Source organism: Rhinatrema bivittatum, chromosome 1 (assembly GCF_901001135.1).
Source record: "Rhinatrema bivittatum chromosome 1, aRhiBiv1.1, whole genome shotgun sequence".
Taxonomy (NCBI): Eukaryota; Metazoa; Chordata; class Amphibia; order Gymnophiona; family Rhinatrematidae; genus Rhinatrema; species Rhinatrema bivittatum.
The window spans coordinates 582,347,059-582,366,229 of NC_042615.1; the positions used below are offsets into that span (position 1 = coordinate 582,347,059).

General features: G+C 44.7%; 1 protein-coding gene across 1 annotated transcript in view; it reads right to left on the reverse strand.

Moving 5' to 3' along the window:
* The window catches only part of LOC115099399 (semaphorin-4D-like), a 180,947-nt gene that overhangs the window by 108,123 nt on the left and 53,653 nt on the right, over window positions 1-19,171 (reverse strand). The gene's annotated exons all lie outside the window — the stretch shown is intronic.

Below are 19,171 nucleotides of genomic sequence, written 5' to 3' on the forward strand. Positions count from 1 at the left end.
AATTTAAAGCAGGGAGCCTAACTTTCAAAGAAGTCCACACAGCCCCATGCAGCCCCATATATGTGCAGATATTTGATCAAGTATTTTAGATCCTACACTGAGCCATTTGTGCAGGTTTTAAAATATGCTTATCTCCGCCTCCCCAAAGTACTTGCATACTTTTCAGTACACACAATATTGTATGCATACTCTAGTGGGCACATACACTTGCATGCACACACACTTCTGGTTATGCTGGGGAGGGCTCAACCCAAAATGGCCCTGCCAGCATGAAAGCGAGAGATCTGGCCAGACTCTCCTCCCTAACTGCTGCCAATGAGAACCTCTTCTTCCCCATAAGAGGAGTAAGGTGCATCGCCCAGCGCATGAGCCAAACCTAGCAGGGCCTGCACCCAACATGTAATAATGGGCGGTAAGTGCCTAGAGGGACGTAGGTGGTCAAAAATCAAATAACGAGTGGACAATCAGGGTGCATGTGCAAAACAATATTAACTAGGTACAGGCTCTTGGACTCTGCATACTGTTTTGCACAAAAGCCAGGGAAAAGGTTTCATGTGTCAAGTTGCTTCTCATCCTGCACATCTATTGTCTGACTATTGTTGTGCTTATTGTTATGGGGATTGATTTGTTGGCTCAAATAAAAAGATTAAAAAAAAAAAAAAGAAATTAAAGAACTGCCATATTGGGTCAAAGAAGCCTAGTATCCTGTTTCCAGCAATGGCCAATCCAGGTCACAAGTACCAGCAGGATTCCAAATAGTAGATAGATTCCATTATGCTTTTGTATGACAAAGGGAGGTATTTATTAAATATAACAAGGTTATTATCTAACTACAATTCCTTGCATATGTTAACATTAAGATAAAAGTTAAATGCAATAACTACTATCCCCAGAAGGTAATATTTGCCAATATCTACCCTCCTCCACTGAGAAAAGAACAGCCTAGTTTAGTATATAAATCAGTACTTTCTTTATATAAAATAATAGATTAAATGCTCCGTTAGCTATTTACTGCAACAATGTAACTGGCAATTTTCTAAATTACAATTTAAGAATACTTAGTTTCACTCAAATACCTACAATTTCCCTTTTGGAATCTTTAAGGGGAAATATGCAAAAAGAAAGCACTCTTTTCTTTATAATAATAAATTGATTTTTAGTCTTAATTTACTGACTGCAGAAATCTGTTTGTGGTTTCTCTGTGATGATCTTTATGTGTGGAAATCAGCAGATCTCTGGTCCTCCTGTGCTGGCCGCTTTGATAAGCAGGAATTCTTCAGTGCTCTTGGTTCTGGCCTCTGGATCTTGCCTTAGTGTGGAGTTTTTGTTTTTGACTTCTCTCTTGTTTGTCCTGCTGGATCTCTTGCATGTACTGGCTTCTCTTTTGTTTTCTTGCTTTTTCTTCTCTTGGTTTTTATAGTTTGTGCATTAAAGAGTAGATTTTCAAAGTGTTACGCGTGTAAATCCCGGGGATTTACGCGCGTGACCGGCCTTATGTGCGTTGGGCCAATATTCAAAGGCCTGGTCACGCGCGTAAATCCCTGGGACGTGCGTATGTCCCGGGGCCTCGGAAAAGCGGCGGGAAGGGGAAGGGGACGGGGCGGGGCTAGAGGCACCCGGCACAGCAGCCATTTGCCGCTGTGCCGGGGGATCGCATGCCGTCAGTTCCCTCCCAGTGCGCAACCAAAATTGGAGCGGACTGGGAGGGAACTGAAGAAGGCCACAGGCATTGGCACTTGCAGGATGCACAAGTGTGCACCCCCTTTTGCGAGCTGATCCCCGATTTTATAACACGCATTCACCTGCGCGCGCATGTTATAAAATTGGGTGTCGATGTGTGTATGCCGAGTAGCGCACATGCATTCTTTTAAAATCTACCCCTAATTGCAGAAATATAAGACATATTGTGTAATCTATTGCTTGAGATGATTGGATCAGTCTTGAGATGTATATTTATTCAATTCAATTAACCTTTACATATGTATTGAGGTGATCATTGTTCAGCCTTTGTGTAGTCAATTGTATTAGTTGTGTCTGGCTTTTGAGACAATCATTATTTAAGGTTTTTGGGGTATCTCATTCAGTCAGTCTTTAGATATGTATTCCATTCAATGGCTAGTCGTGTCTCACATTTGTCTTCAGTCAACATACTGGGAAGATTGGATGGGCAATTTACTATATTTCTTCACATTCAGAGAAATACATATTCCGGCATCAGTATAATTAATGCTTCAATAGAAAATATAACTCATGCTACATTTCTTACACCCAGGATAAGCAGATGCTTTCCTCAAACCTACTTGATTAATAACAGTTTATGGATTTTTCTCCATTAATCTTTCCATACCTTTTTCAAAAACTGCTACATTAACTGCCTACCACATCTTCTGGCAATGAATTCCAGAGAACACAAGAACATAAGAACATGTCATAATGGATCAGACCAAGGGTCCATCAAGTCCAGCATCCTGTTTCCAACAGTGGCCAATCCAAGCCATAAGAACCTGGTAAGTACCCAAAAACCAAGTCTATTCCATGTTACTGTTGCTTGTAATAGCAGTAGCTATTTTCTAAGTCAACTTAATTAATAGCAGGTAATGGACTTCTCTAAGAACATATCCAATCCTTTTTTAAACACAGCTACACTAACTGCACTAACCACATCCTCTGGCAACAAATTCCAGAGTTTAATTGTGAATTGAGTGAAAAATGACTTTCTCTGATTAGTTTTAAATGTGCCACATGCTAACTTCATGGAGTGCCCCATAGTCTTTCTATTATCCAAAAGAGTAAATAACCGATTCACATTTACCCGTTCTAGACCTCTCATGATTTTAAACATCTCTATCATATCCCCCCTCAGCTGTCTCCTTTCCAAGCTGAAAAGTCCTAACCTCTTTTGTCTTTCCTCATAAGGGAGCTGTTCCATCCCCTTTATAATTTTGGTTGCCCTTCTCTGTATCTTCCCCATCGCAACTATATCTTTTTTGAGATGAGGCGACCAGAATTGTACACAGTATTCAAGGTGCGGTCTCACCATGGAGCGATAGAGAGGCATTATGACATTTTCCGTTTTATTAACCATTCCCTTCCTAATAATTCCCAACATTCTGTTTGCTTTTTTGACTGCTGCAGCACACTGAGCCAACAATTTTAAAGTATTATCCAATATGATGCCTAGATCTTTTTCCTGGGTGGTAGCTCCTAATATGGAACCTAACATTGTATATCTACAGTAAGGGTTATTTTTCCCTATATGCAACACCTTGCACTTGTCCACATTAAATTTCATATGCCATGTGGATGCCCAATCTTCCAGTCTTGCAAGGTCTTCCTGAAATGTATCACAATCCGCTTGTGTACATCTCCTAAGGGATTGTTTTGCACTAATTTACCTTAGAAGCACATTATAAATTAGAAGGGAAGAGCTCAGTGACCCACATTCCAGTGGGAACACTGAGAGCAGAGGATCACCTTGCTGGTGGCTGAAAGGAATCAGTAAGTTTTTGCTTGGGACATTGTCTTTTTTAAAAGTATTGGGGCAAAGTTAACTATTTGGGAATATTATTTAGTGTGTTTGTGCCTTTAATAGTCAGAAAGGCAGTGAATAAACAAGTTAGACTGTTTGTATTTTTAGTCAGTCAATAAGGTAGCAGTAGGTAGTGTGTTTATTTTTAAAAGTCTGCAGAACTGAGTGTTCTCCAGACTTTTAAAGAACTGAGTATTTGTATTTAATACGAACTGAGTGTTTGTATTGAAACCCCCCCCCCCCAAAAAAAAAAAAAACCCAACCCAAAAAGTAGGCAGAAGCTAGAAATAAGCTAGGAGCAGTGTATACCTTAGTAAAAAAGTTGAATAGTTCAGCTCAGTTACTCACCTTGGAAAGGTGTTGAGGTAGTGTGATTGGGTTTGAATAGGGACCAACATTTGTTAATCAAGAGAGCAGTGAGTCACTCAGGCTGACTAACTGAACTTAGACTGTTTGTATTTCCCAACCCTCCCATCCCTCGCCCACCCACCCCTAGCTCATCCCTTAATTTATAGGCAGGTGCCACTTTCACAAAAAAAACAACAAACCATCAACAAAAACTTTGAGAATTTGATCAGACCCCGGTAGGCCACTACCAGACACATAGTGAATTCACTAATACATTTAAAGGACGTTAGACACATTCCTTCTCCCATAGCAACTTAAAACTTAACGAGGAACTGATCAAAAATGAGATGAAGGCAGCAGTCCAGCAGCAAGAGGGGGGCTTCCCAGTCTTTTGCATCAAGTGTCACATAGAAACATAGAAACATAGAAATGACGGCAGAAGAAGACCAACCGGTCCATCCAGTCTGCCCAGCAAGCTTCACACATTTGTTCTCATACTTAACTGTTTCTCTTGGCTCTTAGTAACCTTATGTTCTAATTCCCTTTTCACCCCCACCATTAATGTAGAGAGCAGTGCTGGAGCTGCTTCCAAGTGAAATATTAAGTTTGATTAGTTGGGTAAGCGGCAGCATAGCTCTCTGCCATGAAGCAGAGGGCAATGCTGGAAATGTGTGAAGTATCAGTTTTTCTTTTCCCCTGTCATTGAAGCAAGGAGTCATGCCGGACATGCACCGAAAGTGAAGAATGCCTTGAAAGTCACATTAACTATCATCAAATATTGAAAAGCCTAATAATTGGTAATACCTATAAGCCCATGAACCCATCCCTGTTTTTTTTTCTTTTTTTCTTTTCTTTTTTTAATTGGGAGATGGATGCCCTTCATCCTTCTACTCTGTGAAGGTGGACACCTACCACCGGCCACTGGCATCCCGCTCCGTTAATGCCTCTGTGGCTACTGCCGCTCCATGCAGTGTTTTACTACCTGCTCTTTATATGCGTCCTCTAGAACTGATGGATCCCATCCCTGGGTTTTTTTATTATTTATTTAATTGGGAGATGACAGCCCTCCATCCTTCCGCTCCGTGAAGGTGGACACCTACCACTGGCCACTGGCATCCCGCTCCGTGAATGCCTCTGTGGCTACTGCCGCTCTGTGCAGTATTTTACTACCTGCTCTTTATATGGACACCTACCACTGGCCACTGGCATCCCGCTCCGTGAATGCCTCTGTGGCTACTGCCGCTCCGTGCAGTATTTTACTACCTGCTCTTTATATGTGTCCTCTAGACCTGATGGATCCCATGATTTTTTACCCACTGGTGAGAAGTTGTACATGTGCATGCATTGCAAAGAGCTCCTGGCTCTCAGAGAACGAGTTCAATTTCTGGAGGCTAGAGTGGCAGACCTGGAGGAGCTGAGGCAGACAGAGAGGTATATAGATGAGACTTTCAGGGACATAGTAGACAAGTCCCAACTTCAGACTGGCAGCCCTGGTGCTGCCTTGGAGGAAGAAGGTCTCATGATGGGAGAACACCAACCAGGTGCAGCAGGAAAGGATCCTGTAGCAAGGACCTGCTCTCCAGGTGATGCATTGTCCTTTCGCACTGAGGATATCTCCCCAAGGCCTATTACCCAGGAGGGAAGGGTTAGGTCGGCCGTCATAGTTGGTGATTCGATTATTAGGAATGTAGATAGCTGGGTGGCTGGTGGGCATGAGGATCGCCTGGTAACATGCCTACCTGGTGTGAAGGTGGCGGACCTCACGCATCACCTAGATAGGATTTTAGACAGTGCTGGGGAGGAGCCGGCTGTCGTGGTACATGTGGGCACCAACGACATTGGAAAATGTGGGAGGGAGGTTCTGGAAGCCAAATTTAGGCTCTTAGGTAGAAAGCTTAAATCCAGAACCTCCAGGGTAGCATTCTCTGAAATGCTCCCTGTTCCACGCGCAGGTCACCAGAGGCAGGCAGAGCTCCGGAGTCTCAATGCGTGGATGAGACGATGGTGCAAGGAAGAGGGATTCAGTTTTGTTAGGAACTGGGGAACCTTTTGGGGAAGGGGGAGTCTCTGTCGAAGGGATGGGCTCCACCTTAACCAGGGTGGAACCAGACTGCTGGCGCTAACCTTTAAAAACGAGATAGAGCAGCTTTTAAACTAGAACAAAGGGGAAAGCCGACAGTCACTCAGCAGCGCATGGTTCGGAGAGAAGTATCTTTAAAGAATACTAATGATGCATTAGAATTAGGGCATCCCGACAGTGAGGTTCCAATAATTAGAAAAGTAGTCCAAGTGCCTGTAACTAAAAACTCACCTGAGCTAAAAAAATTCTAACTTATCCCTATCAATTAAAAAGCAGAATGAAAATACAAACAAAAAACAAACTTTGAAATGTTTGTATGCTAATGCCAGAAGTCTAAGAAGTAAGATGGGAGAATTAGAATGTATAGCAGTGAATGATGACATAGACTTAATTGGCATCTCAGAGACATGGTGGAAAGAGGATAACCAATGGGACAGTGCTATACCGGGGTACATATTATATCGCAATGACAGAGAGGAGCAATCGGGAGGAGGTGTGGCGCTTTATGTCCGGGATGGCATAGAGTCCAACAGGATAAACATCCTGCATGAGACTAAATACAAAATTGAATCTTTATGGGTAGAAATCGCTTGTGTACCGTCCACCTGGTCAAGATGGTGAAACGGACAGTGAAATGCTAAGAGAAATTAGGGAAGCTAACCAAATTGGTAGTGCAGTAATAATGGGAGACTTCAATTACCCCAATATTGACTGGATAAATGTATCATCGGGTAACGCTAGAGAGATAACGTTCCTGGATGGAATAAATGATAACTTTATGGAGCAATTGGCTCAGGAACCGATGAGAGAGGGTACAATTTTAGATCTAATTCTCAGTGGAGCACAGGATTTGGTGAGAGAGGTAACGGTGGTGGGGCCGCTTGGCAATAGTGATCATAATATGATCAAATATGATTTAATGACTGGAAGAGGAACAGTGTGCAAATCCAAGGCTCTCATGCTAAACTTTCAAAAGAGAAACTTTGATAAAATGAGAAAAATTGTTAGAAAAAACCTGAAAGCAGCAGCTACAAAAGTAAAAAAAAATCCAAGAGGCGTGGCCATTGTTAAAAAAATGCCATTCTAGAAGCACAGTCCAGATGTATTCCACACATTAAGAAAGGTGGAAAGAAGGCAAAACGATTACCGGCATGGTTAAAAGGGGAGGTGAAAGAAGCTATTTTAGCCAAAAGATCTTCATTCAAAAATTGGAAGAAGGATCCAACAGAAGAAAATAGGATAAAGCATAAATGTTGGCAAATTAAATGTAAGACATTGATAAGACAGGCTAAGAGAGAATTTGAAGAGAAGTTGGCTGTAGAGGCAAAAACTCACAGTAAAAACTTTTTAAAATATATCCGAAGCAGAAAGTCTGTGAGGGAGTCAGTTGGACTGTTAGATGATCAAGGGGTTAAAGGGGAACTTAGAGAAGATAAGGCCATCGTGGAAAGATTAAATGATTTCTTTGCTTCGGTGTTTACTGAAGAGGATGTTGGGGATACCCGTAATGGAGAAGGTTTTCATGGGTAATGATTCAGATGGACTGAATCAAATCACGGTGAACCTAGAAGATGTGGTAGGCCTGATTGACAAACTGAAGAGTAGTAAATCACCTGGACCGGATGGTATGCACCTCAGAGTTCTGAAGGAACTAAAAAATGAAATTTCAGACCTATTAGTAAAAATTTGTAACTTATCATTAAAATCATCCATTGTACCTGAAGCTGGAGAATAGCAAATGTAACCCCAATATTTAAAAAGGGCTCCAGGGGCAATCCGGGAAACTACAGACCGGTTAGCCTGACTTCAGTGCCAGGAAAAGTAGTGGAAAGTGTTCTAAACATCAAAATCACAGAACATATAGAAAGACATGGTTTAATGGAACAAAGTCAGCATGGCTTTACCCAGGGCAAGTCTTGCCTCACAAATCTGCTTCACTTTTTTGAAGGAGTTAATAAACATGTGGATAAAGGTGAACCGGTAGGTATAGTATACTTGGATTTTCAGAAGGCATTTGACAAAGTTCCTCATGAGAGGCTTCTAGGAAAAGTAAAAAGTCATGGGATAGGTGGCGATGTCCTTTCGTGGATTGCAAACTAGGGATGTGAATCGTTTTTTGACGATTTACAATATCGTCCGATATATTTTAAATCGTCAAAAAACGTTACAGGCGATATTTAATAGGAATTCCCCCGATTTTTCGTCAAAAATCGTAAATCGGGGGAAGGGGGAGGGGAAGGCGGGAAAACCGGCACACTAAAACATCCCTAAAACCCACCCCGACCCTTTAAAATAAATCCCCCACCCTCCCGAACCCCCCCAAAATGTCTTGAATTACCTGGGGTCCAGTGGGGAGGGTCCCGTTGTGATCTTCCACTCTCGGGCGTCGGGCCACGGGTGCGTTGATAGAAAATGGCGCCGGCGCTACCTTTGCCCTGTCATATGACAGGGCAAAGGTAGCGCCGGCGCCATTTTGGTTCCTGTTCCCCGACGTCACGAGCGTAGGAGATCGCTCCTGGACCCCCGCTGGACCCCCAGGGACTTTTGGCCAGCTTGGGGGGGCCTCCTGACCCCCACAAGACTTGCCAAAAGTCCAGCGGGGGTCCAGGAACGACGTCCTGCACTCGAATCGTGTTGCCGTACGGCCGGCGCCATTTTGCTGTACGGCAATATGGCCATATGGCTGGCGCCATTTTGCTTTTGCCGTACAGCAAAATGGCGCCGGCCGTACGGCAACACGATTCGAGTGCAGGACGTCGTTCCCGGACCTCCGCTGGACTTTTGGCAAGTCTTGTGGGGGTCAGGAGGCCCCCCCCAAGCTGGCCAAAAGTCCCTGGGGGTCCAGCGGGGGTCCGGTAGCGAACTCCTATGCTCGTGACGTCGGGGAACAGGAACCAAAATGGCGCCGGTGCTACCTTTGCCCTGTCATATGACAGGGCAAAGGTAGCGCCGGTGCCATTTTCTATCAACGCACCCGTGGCCCGACGCCCGAGAGTGGAAGATCACAACGGGACCCCCCACTGGACCCCAGGTAATTTAAGACATTTTGGGGGGTTCGGGAGGGTGGGGGATTTATTTTAAAGGGTCGGGGTGGGTTTTAGGGATGTTTTAGTGTGCCGGTTTTCCCGCCCTCCCCCGATTTATGATTTACACGATATTTAAGAAAACAAAACCGCGACGATCCAATTCCCTCCCCCCCCCAGCCGAAATCGATCGTTAAGACGATCGATCACACGATACACATCTCTATTGCAAACTGGCTAAAAGACAGGAAACAGAGAGTAGGATTAAATGGACAATTTTCTCAATGGAAGGGAGTGGAGGGTGGAGTGCCTCAGCGAACTGTATTGGGACCCTTACTTTTCAATATATTTATAAATGATCTGGAAAGAAATAAGACGAGTGAGATAATCAAATTTGCAGATGACACAAAATTGTTAGGGTAGTTAAATCACAAGCAGATTGTGATAAATTGCAGGAAGACCTTGTGAGACTGGAAAATTGGGCATCCAAATGGCAGATGAAATTTAATGTGGATAAGTGCAAGGTGATGCATATAGGGAAAAATAACCCATACTATAATTACACAATGTTGGGTTCCATATTAGGTGCTACAACCCAAGAAAGAGATCTAGGTGTCATAGTGGATAACACATTGAAATCGTCGGTTCAGTGTGCTGCAGCAGTCAAAAAAGCAAACAGAATGTTGGGAATTATTCGAAAGGGAATGGTGAATAAAACAGAAAATGACATAATACCCCTGTATCGCTCCATGGTGAGACCGCACCTTGAATACTGTGTACAATTCTGGTCGCCGCATCTCAAAAAAGATATAATTGTGATTGAGAAGGTACAGAGAAGGGCTACCAAAATGGTAAGGGGAATGGAACAACTCCCCTGTGAGGAAAGGCTAAAGAGGTTAGGACTTTTCAGCTTGGAGAAGAGACGACTGAGGGGGGATATGATAGAGGTGTTTAAAATCATGAGAGGTCTAGAATGGGTAGATGTGAATTGGTTATTTACTCTTTCGGATAGTAGAAAGACTAGGGGGCACTCCATGAAGTTAGCATGGGGCACATTTAAAACTAATCGGAGAAAGTTCTTTTTTACTCAACACACAATTAAACTCTGGAATTTGCTGCCAGAGGATGTGGTTAGTGCAGTTAGTATAGCTGTGTTTAAAAAAGGATTGGATAAGTTCTTGGAGGAGGTCCATTACCTGCTATTATGTTCACTTAGGGGCGGATTTTCAGAGCCCTGCTCGCGTAAATCCGCCCAAAACCGGGCGGATTTACGCGAGCAGGGCCCTGCGCGCCGGTAAGCCTATTTTACATAGGCCTACCGGCGCGCGCAGAGCCCCGGGACTCGCGTAAGTCCCGGGGTTTTCGGAGGGGGCGGGTCGGGGGGGCGTGTCGGGGGCGTGTCCGAACCGCGCGGCGTTTTCGGGGCGTGTCGGGAGCGTTCCGGGGGCGGGCCCGGGGGGCGTGGCTACGGCCCGGGGGCGTGGTCACGCCCTCCGGACCCGCCCCCAGATCGCGTCCCGGCGCGCTAGCGGCCCGCTGGCGCGCGGGGATTTACGTCTCCCTCCGGGAGGCGTAAATCCCCCAACAAAGGTAAGGGGGGGGGTTTAGACAGGGCCGGGCGGGTGGGTTAGGTAGGGGAAGGGAGGGGAAGGTGAGGGGAGGGCAAAGGAAAGTTCCCTCCGAGGCCACTCCGATTTCGGAGCGGCCTTGGAGGGAACGGGGGTAGGCAGCGCGGCTCGGCGCGCGCCGGCTATACAAAATCGATAGCCTTGCGCGCGCCGATCCAGGATTTTAGTGGATACGCGCGGCTCCGCGCGTATCTACTAAAATCCAGCGTACTTTTGTTTGCGCCTGGAGCGCAAACAAAAGTAGGCTATTCGCGCGCCTTTTAAAATCCGCCCCTTAGAGAATAGCCACAGCCATTAGCAATGGTAACATGGAATATACTTAGTTTTTGGGTATTTGCCAGGTTCTTATGGCCTGGATTGACCACTGTTGGAAACAGGATGCTGGGCTTGATGGACCCTTGGTCTGACCCAGGATGGCATTTTCTTATGTTCTTATGTTTCTTATGTGATTTAACTACTCTGAATAATTTTGTATCATCCGCAAATTTGATAACCTCACTCATCGTATTCCTTTCCAGATCATTTATATATATACAAGCCGTTAAGCCCGTTAAAACGGGCTACATCCCTCTGTCTCTCACCTCCCCCTCATTCTCTCTCCCCTCACTCTTCACCACCCCCCCCCCCCCTCCCTCACCCACTCCTCCCTCCCTCCCTCACCCACTCCTCCCTCTCCTCTCACTCAGTCCCTCCCTCCCACTCAGTCTCACTCACTCCCTCCCTCTCTCTCCCTCCCTCTCTCTCGCTCAGTCCCACTCACTCCCTCTCACTCAGTCCTCCCTCTCCCTCTCACTCAGTCCCACTCCCTCCCTCCATCTCATTCAGTCCCACTCCCTCCCTCCCTCTCACTCAGTCCCCCCTCTCCCTCTCACTCAGTCCCACTCCCTCCCTCTCACTCAGTCCCACTCCCTCCCTCCATCTCATTCAGTCCCACTCCCTCCCTCCCTCTCACTCAGTCCCCCTCTCCCTCTCACTCAGTCCCACTCCCTCCCTCCCTCCCACTCAGTCCCACTCCCTCCCTCTCACTCAGTCCCCTCCCTCCCTCTCACTCAGTCCCCCCCTCTCCCTCCCCTCTCTCTCTCCCTCCCTCTCACTCACTCAGTCCCACTCACTCCCTCCCTCTCTCTTCCTCAGTCCCACTCACTCCCTCTCCCTCAGTCCCCCCTCTCCCTCAGTCCCTCCCTCCCACCCACTCTCTCTCTCCGTCCCTCCCTCCCACTCAGTTCGTCCCTCCCTCGCTACTGGCCGCTACCGCCGCCGCCCGCTGCCGCCACCGCCGCCCGCTATGCCGCCGCCCGCTGCCGCCACCGCCGCCCGCTATGCCGCCGCCCGCTGCCGCTACCGCCGCCCGCTACCGCCGCTGCCGCTACCGCCGCCGCCATTTTTTTTTTGACGCTGGCTCAGACCGACGTGCTGGCCCGCACATGCGCGGTAGAGCTGCTCTCTACTGCGCATTTGCGGGCCGTCGGTCAGAGCCCATTTATAAGGTAGATTGAAAAGCACCGGTCCAAGTACAGATCCCTGAGGCACTCCACTGTTTACCCTTTTCCACTGAGAAAATTGACCATTAATCCTACTCTCTGTTTCCTGTCTTTTAACCAGTTTGTAATCCACGAAAGGACATCGCCTTCTATCCCATGACTTTTTAGTTTTCTTAGAAGCCTCTCATGAGGGACCTTGTGAAATGCCTTCTGAAAATCCAAATATACTACATCTACCAGGTCACCTTTATCCACATGTTTACTAACCCCTTCAAAAAATGAAGCAGATTTGTTAGGCAAGACTTCCCTTGGGTAAATCCATGTTGACTGTGTTCCATTAAACCTTGTCTTTCTATATGCTCTACGATTTTGATCTTGAGAATAGTTTCCACTATTTTTACCAGCACTGAAGTCAGGCTCACTGGTCTATAGTTACCCAGATCGCCCCTGGAGCCTTTTTTAAATATTAAGGTTACATTGGCCACCCTCCAGTCTTCAGGTACAATGGATGTTTTTAATGATAGATTACAAATTTTAACTAATAGATCAGAAATTTCATTTTTTAGTTCCTTCAGTACCCTGGGATGCATACCATCTGGTCCAGGTGATTTGCTACTCTTTCGTTTGTCAATCTGGCCTACTACATCTTCCAGGTTCACAGTGATTTCGTTCAGTTCATCTGACTCATCACCACTGAAAACCATCTCCGGAACTGGTATCTCCCCAACATCCTCATTAGTAAACATGGAAGCAAAGAATTCATTTAGTCTTTCTGCAATGGCCATGGATTTGCTTACTGTCCCCCTTCCAGTCATTAATTCAAATTTGATCATATTATGATCACTATTGCCAAGCGGCCCCACCACCGTTACCTCTCTCACCAAATCCTGTGCTCCACTGAGAATTAGATCTAAAATTGTTCCCTCTCTCATCGGTTCCTGAACCACTTGCTCCATAAAACTGTCATTTATTCCATCCAAGAACTTTCTCACTCTAGCATCTTCTGATGATACATTTACCCAGTCAATATTGGGGTAATTGAAATCTCCCATTATTAATGCACTACGAATTTGGTTAGCTTCACTAATTTCTTTTAGCATTTCACTGTCCATCTCACCATCTTGACCAGGTGGATGGTCTTCCCCAACACACAAGGGATTTCTACCCATAAAGATTCGATTGTGCATTTAGTCTCATGCAGGATGTTTATCCTGTTGGACTCTATGCCATCCTGGACATAAAGCAATACACTGCCTTCCGGGTGATCCTCTCTATCATTGCGATATAATTTGTACCCCAGTATAGCACTGTCCCATTGGTTATCCTCCTTCCATCATGTCTCTGAGATGCCAGTTAAGTCTATGTCATCATTCACTGCTATACATTCTAATTCTCCCATCTTACTTCTTAGACTTCTGGCATTAGCATACAAACATTTCAAAGTTTGTTTTTTGTTTGTATTTTCATTCTGCTTTTTAATTGATAGGGATAAGTTAGAATTTTTTAGCTCAGGTGAGTTTTTAGTTACAGGCACTTTGACTACTTTTCTTATTATTGGAACCTCACTGTCGGAATGCCCTAATTCTAAAGCATCTTTAGTATCCTTTGAAGATACCTCCCTCCGAACCATGGGCTGTTGAGCGACTGTCAACTTTCCCCTTTGTTCTAGTTTTAAAGCTGCTCTATCTCCATTTTAAAGATTAGAGCCAGCAGTCTGGTTCCACCCTGGCTGAGGTGGAGCCCATCCCTTCGGAAGAGGCTCCCCTTTCTCCAAAAAGTTCCCCAGTTCCTTTCAAAACCGAATCCCTCTTCCTTGCACCATCTTCTCATCCATTCATCGAGACTCCAGAGCTCTGCCTGCCTCTGGGGACCTGCATGTGGAACAGGGAGCATTTCAGAGGTTCTGGATTTAAGATTTCTACCTAAGAGCCTAAATTGGCTTCTAGAACCTCCCTCCCACATTTTCCTATGTCGTTGGTGCCCACATGTACCACGACAGCCAGCTCCTCCCCAGCACTGTCTAAAATCCTATCTAGATGACATGTGAGGTCTGCCACCTTCGCACCAGGTAGGCATGTTACCAGGTGATCCTCACGCCCACCAGCCACCCGGCTGTCTACATTCCTAATAATCGAATCACCAATTATGATGGCCGACCTAACCCTTCCCTCTTGGGCAGTAGGCCTTGGAGACACATCCTCAATGCGAAAGGACAATGCACCACCTGGAGAGCAAGTCCTTGCTACAGGATCCTTTCCTGCTGCACCAGGCTGATGCTCACCGATCATGAGACCTTCTTCCTCCAAGGCAGCACCAGAGCTGCCAGTCTGAAGTTGTGGGCTTAATTGTGATTTGAGTAAAAAAAGTATATTCTCTTATTTGTTTTAAATGTGCTACCTAATATCTTCATGGAGTGTCCCCTAGTCTATTTTTGGAAAGATTAAACAACTGAGTCACATTTACCGGTTCCATCTCATTCATATCTCCTCAGAACCATGTCTTTTCCAAGCTCTACTGTTTAGCCTTTCCTCTTAGGGTAACCATTCCATTCCCTTTATCATTTTGGTCACTTTTCTCTGAGACTTCCATTTTTGTTATATCTTTTTTGAGATATGGCAAACAGAATTACACACAGTACTCTAGATGCAGTCGCACCATGGAGTGATACAGAGGTGTTATGATCTTCTTCATTTTATTCTCCATTCCTTTTCTAATAATTCCTAACAGTCTATTTGCTTTTTTGACTGCCATAGCAAACTGACCTGAGCATTTTAACATATTATCCACGATGATGCCTAGATCCTTTTTCTGAGTAGTGACACCTAATATGAAACCTAACATAATGTAACTACAGTTTGGATTACTTTTCCTATGTGTAACACTTTGCACTTGTCTACATTAAATTTAATTTGCCATTCGGATGTCCATTTTCCTAATCTCAAAAACTCCTCCTATACTTTCTTGCAATCTTCTTGTGATTTAACAACCATAAATATTCTTGTGTCATCTACAAATTTGATCACCTTACTCATTTATAAACAAGTAAAAATAAAATCATTGATCTCAGTAAAAATCACTAGAATATGCCAATAGTTTCCCTCCTCCATTGAGAAAACTGACCATTTAGTCCTACTATCTGTTTCCTGCCATTTAACCAGTTCACAATCCACAATAGGACATTACCTCCTATCCCATGACTTTTTAATTTTCTCAGGAGTCTTTCATGAAGGAGTTTGTCAAAAGCCTTCTGAAAATCCAAATACACTATATCCACAGGCTCACCATTATCCACATGTTTATTATCCTTGTCAAAAAATGTACCAGATGTACAGGCCTCCAAATGAATTGGAAGTACTAGACAGAGATCTGATTGAAGACATCCAAAAGATGAGTAAGAAGGGAGAAGTAGTGATTGTTGGAGATTTTAATCTACCGGATGTAAACTGGAGAATCCCTTCTGCGGAATCTAACAGTAGTAGAGAGATAGTGGATGCCCTGCAAGTGGCTCTGTTCAAACAAATGGTAAGGGAGCCTACGAGGGAGGGAGCTATACTCGATTTAGTGCTCACTAATGGAGATAATGTCTCTAATGTCCAGGTGGGTGCCCACCTCAGCACCAGTGATCATCAAACGGTATGGTTTCATATCACTAATACGATACAGAGAAGTCGCACAAAGACCAGGGTTTTGTGTTTCAAAAACACTGACTTTATTGAAATGGGGAAGTACCTGGAGGAAGAACTAGAAGGATGGGAGAAAACGAGAGATGTGAAACAACAGTGGGCCAAACTAAAAGGAGCAATTACTGAAGCAACTAATATATATGTTAGAAAAGTAAAGAAAAGCAAGAAAAGAATGAAACCTATCTGGTTCACAAAGGAGGTGGCTGATAAAATAAAAGATAAAAGAACAGCATTTAAAAATATAAAATATCCCAAAGGGAGGATCACAAGGAAGAATATCTAGTAAAACTGAGGGAGACGAAGAAAGTAATCAAGAAAGCGAAAAGTCAAGCAGAAGAAAGGATTGCCAAAGAGGTAAAGCGAGGTGACAAAACATTTTTCAGATATATCAGTGAAAGGAGAAAAGTCCAAAGTGCTATAATGAAATTGAAAGGAGAAAAGGATCAATGGGTGGAGACAGATGAAGAAATGGCAGAAATATTAAACAAATACTTCAATTCGGTGTTCACTAAAGAAGACCCCGGAGAAGGACTGTCGCTAATTAACAAGAAACTGGAGGGGAGTGGAATGGATGAAACTCCGTTTACAGAAGAGAATGTATGGGAAGAGCTAGGAAAACTGAAAGTGGACAAAGCCATGGGGCCTGATGAGGTTCATCCCAGGATACTGAGGGAGCTCAGAGATGTGCTGGCGGCTCCACTGCATGACCTATTCAATAGATCCCTGGAAATGGGAGTGGTGCCGAATGATTGGAGAAGAGCGGCGGTGGTCCCTCTTCATAAGAGTGGGAGCAGAGAGGAGGCTGGAAACTACAGGCTGGTTAGCCTCACCTCGGTGGTGGGAAAAGTATTGGAGTCGCTGCTGAAGGAAAGAATAGTGAACTATCTACAAGCAGCAGAATTGATGGACCAGAGGCAGCATGGTTTCACCAAGGGAAGGTCCTGTCAGATGAATCTGATAGACTTTTTTGATTGGGTGACTAGGGAATTAGATCGAGGAAGAGCACTCAATGTCAGCTACTTAGATTTCAGCAAAGCTTTTGATACGGTCCCGCACAGGACGCTTGTGAATAAAACGAGAGGCTTGGGAGTGAGTGCCAAGGTGGTGACCTGGATAGCAAACTGGTTGAAGGGCAGAAGTCAATGTGTGATGGTAAATGGAACTTACTCGGAAGAGAGAACGGTGATGAGCAGAGTGCCTCAAGGGTCGGTGTTGGACCGGTTCTGTTCAATATCTTCATGAGTGACATCACAGACGGGATAGAAGGTAAGGTCTATTTGCGGATGATACTAAGATCTGCAACAGAGTGGACATGCCGGAAAGCGTGGAGAGAATGAGATGGGATTTAAGGAAGCTGGAAGACTGGTCGAAGATAAGGCAGCTGAGATTCAATGCCAAGAAGTGCAGAGTCATGCATATGGGGTGTGGATATCCAAAAGAAATGTATTCGATGGGGGGTGAAAGGCTGATGGGCACGGAGCAGGAGAGAGCCCTTGGGGTTGATAGTGTCTAATGATCTGAAGTCAGCGAAACAATGTGACAAGGTGATAGCTAAAGCCAAAAGAATGCTGGGCTGCATAGAGAGAGGAATATCAAGTAAGAAAAGGGAAGTGATTATCCCCTTGTACAGGTCCTTGGTGAGGCCTCACCTGGAATACTCTGCTCAGTTCTGGAGACCATATCTTTGAAGGGACAGAGACAGGATGGAGGCGGTACAGAGAAGGGCAACCAAAAAGGTGGATGGTCTTCATCAAGTGACTTATGAGGAGAGAATGAAGAACCTAAATATGAATACCCTGGAGGAAAGGAGGAGCAGGGGTGATATGATACAGACTTTTAGATACTTGAAATTTTGTATGATCCAAAGTCAATGACAAACCTTTTCCTAAGGAAAAAAATCAGCAGAACCAGGGGTTACGATTTAAAACTCCAGGGAGGAAGACTCAGAACCAATGTCAGGAAGTATTTCTTCACAGAGAGGGTGGTGGAAGCCTGGAATGCCCTTCCGGAGGAAGTGGCGGAGACCAAAACTGTGAAGGATTTCATAGTGGCGTGGGATAAACACTATGGATCCATAAAGTCTTGAGGATGTGAATGAAGAGAAGAGGCATGGGAGTGGCTTGCGGAAATGTCGGCTACTAACTGGTGATTAATACCCTTATTCAATAAACATATACATGGTTAATGCGACTCCAACATTGCTCTATGATTCAATGGCAAGAGGAAATGTGAGAAAAAGGATCTGCATTCACAAATGAGCGTGGGAGTAGCTTGCTTGTTGAGGTGGTTACTACCTCAAACCAAATAAGCCTGGTACTTCACTTTCAATGCATATCAAGGGTAGCTCTCTGCTTCAATGGCAGGGGGGAATGAAGATAAGAGGATTTACAGTCAGACAACTACCAACAAGGACTAATTTGCACAGGCTGGGTAAACAAATAAGCGTGGGAGTAGCTTGCTTATTGCGGCGGTTACTACTCCTAACCAATTAGGCTTGATTCTTCACTTTGATGCAGCTCCAGCACTGCTCTCTACATCAATGGCAGGGGTGGAAGGAAATTAGAACCAAAAAGTTACCAATAAGGGCCCTGACCTCAGTGGTCAGTGTAACAGATAAGAATGAGAAAGATGAGTGTGAAAGCTTGCTGGGCAGACGGGATGGGCCGTTTGGTCTCCTTCTGCCGTCATTTTTATGTTTCTATGTTTCTATATATTGGTGAGGCAAGACTTCCCTTGGGTAATTTCATATTGGTTGTGTTCCATTAAATCATTTCTATCTATATGTTCTTAATTTTGTTCTTTAGAATAAATTAATTTCTATGATTTTTCTCAGCACTGGCATCAGGTTCACCAGTCTATAGTTTCCTGGATCCCTCCTGAAGTCTTTTTTAAAGATTTGCATTATATTGGCCATCCTTCAATTTTCAAATTAAATAGACGATTTTAATGATAGTTACAAATTACTAGTAATACGGTCTGCAATTTCGTTTTTGAGTTTTTTCAGAACTCCAGGTGATTTTCTATTCTTTAGTTTGTCAGTTTGCCGTATTACATCTTCTAGGTTCACCTTGATTTATTTCACTTTCTCGAAATCACCATTAAATACCATTTTTGGCGCAGTTATCTCGCCAACATCCTCCTCCATAAACACTGAAGCAAAGAATTCATTTAGGGGTAGATTTTAAAAGAATGCGCGCGCTCATTCATGTGCACGCGCTACCTGGCATGCACACATGGACGCCGATTTTATAACATGCACACGCTGGTGCACGCATGTTATAAAATTGGGGGTCAGTGCACGCTAGGGGGTGCACACTTGTGAATCCTGCGTGCACCATCGCCGGCGGCCTTCCTCAGTTCCCTCCTCAGTCTGCTCCAATTTCGGAGCGGACTGGGAGG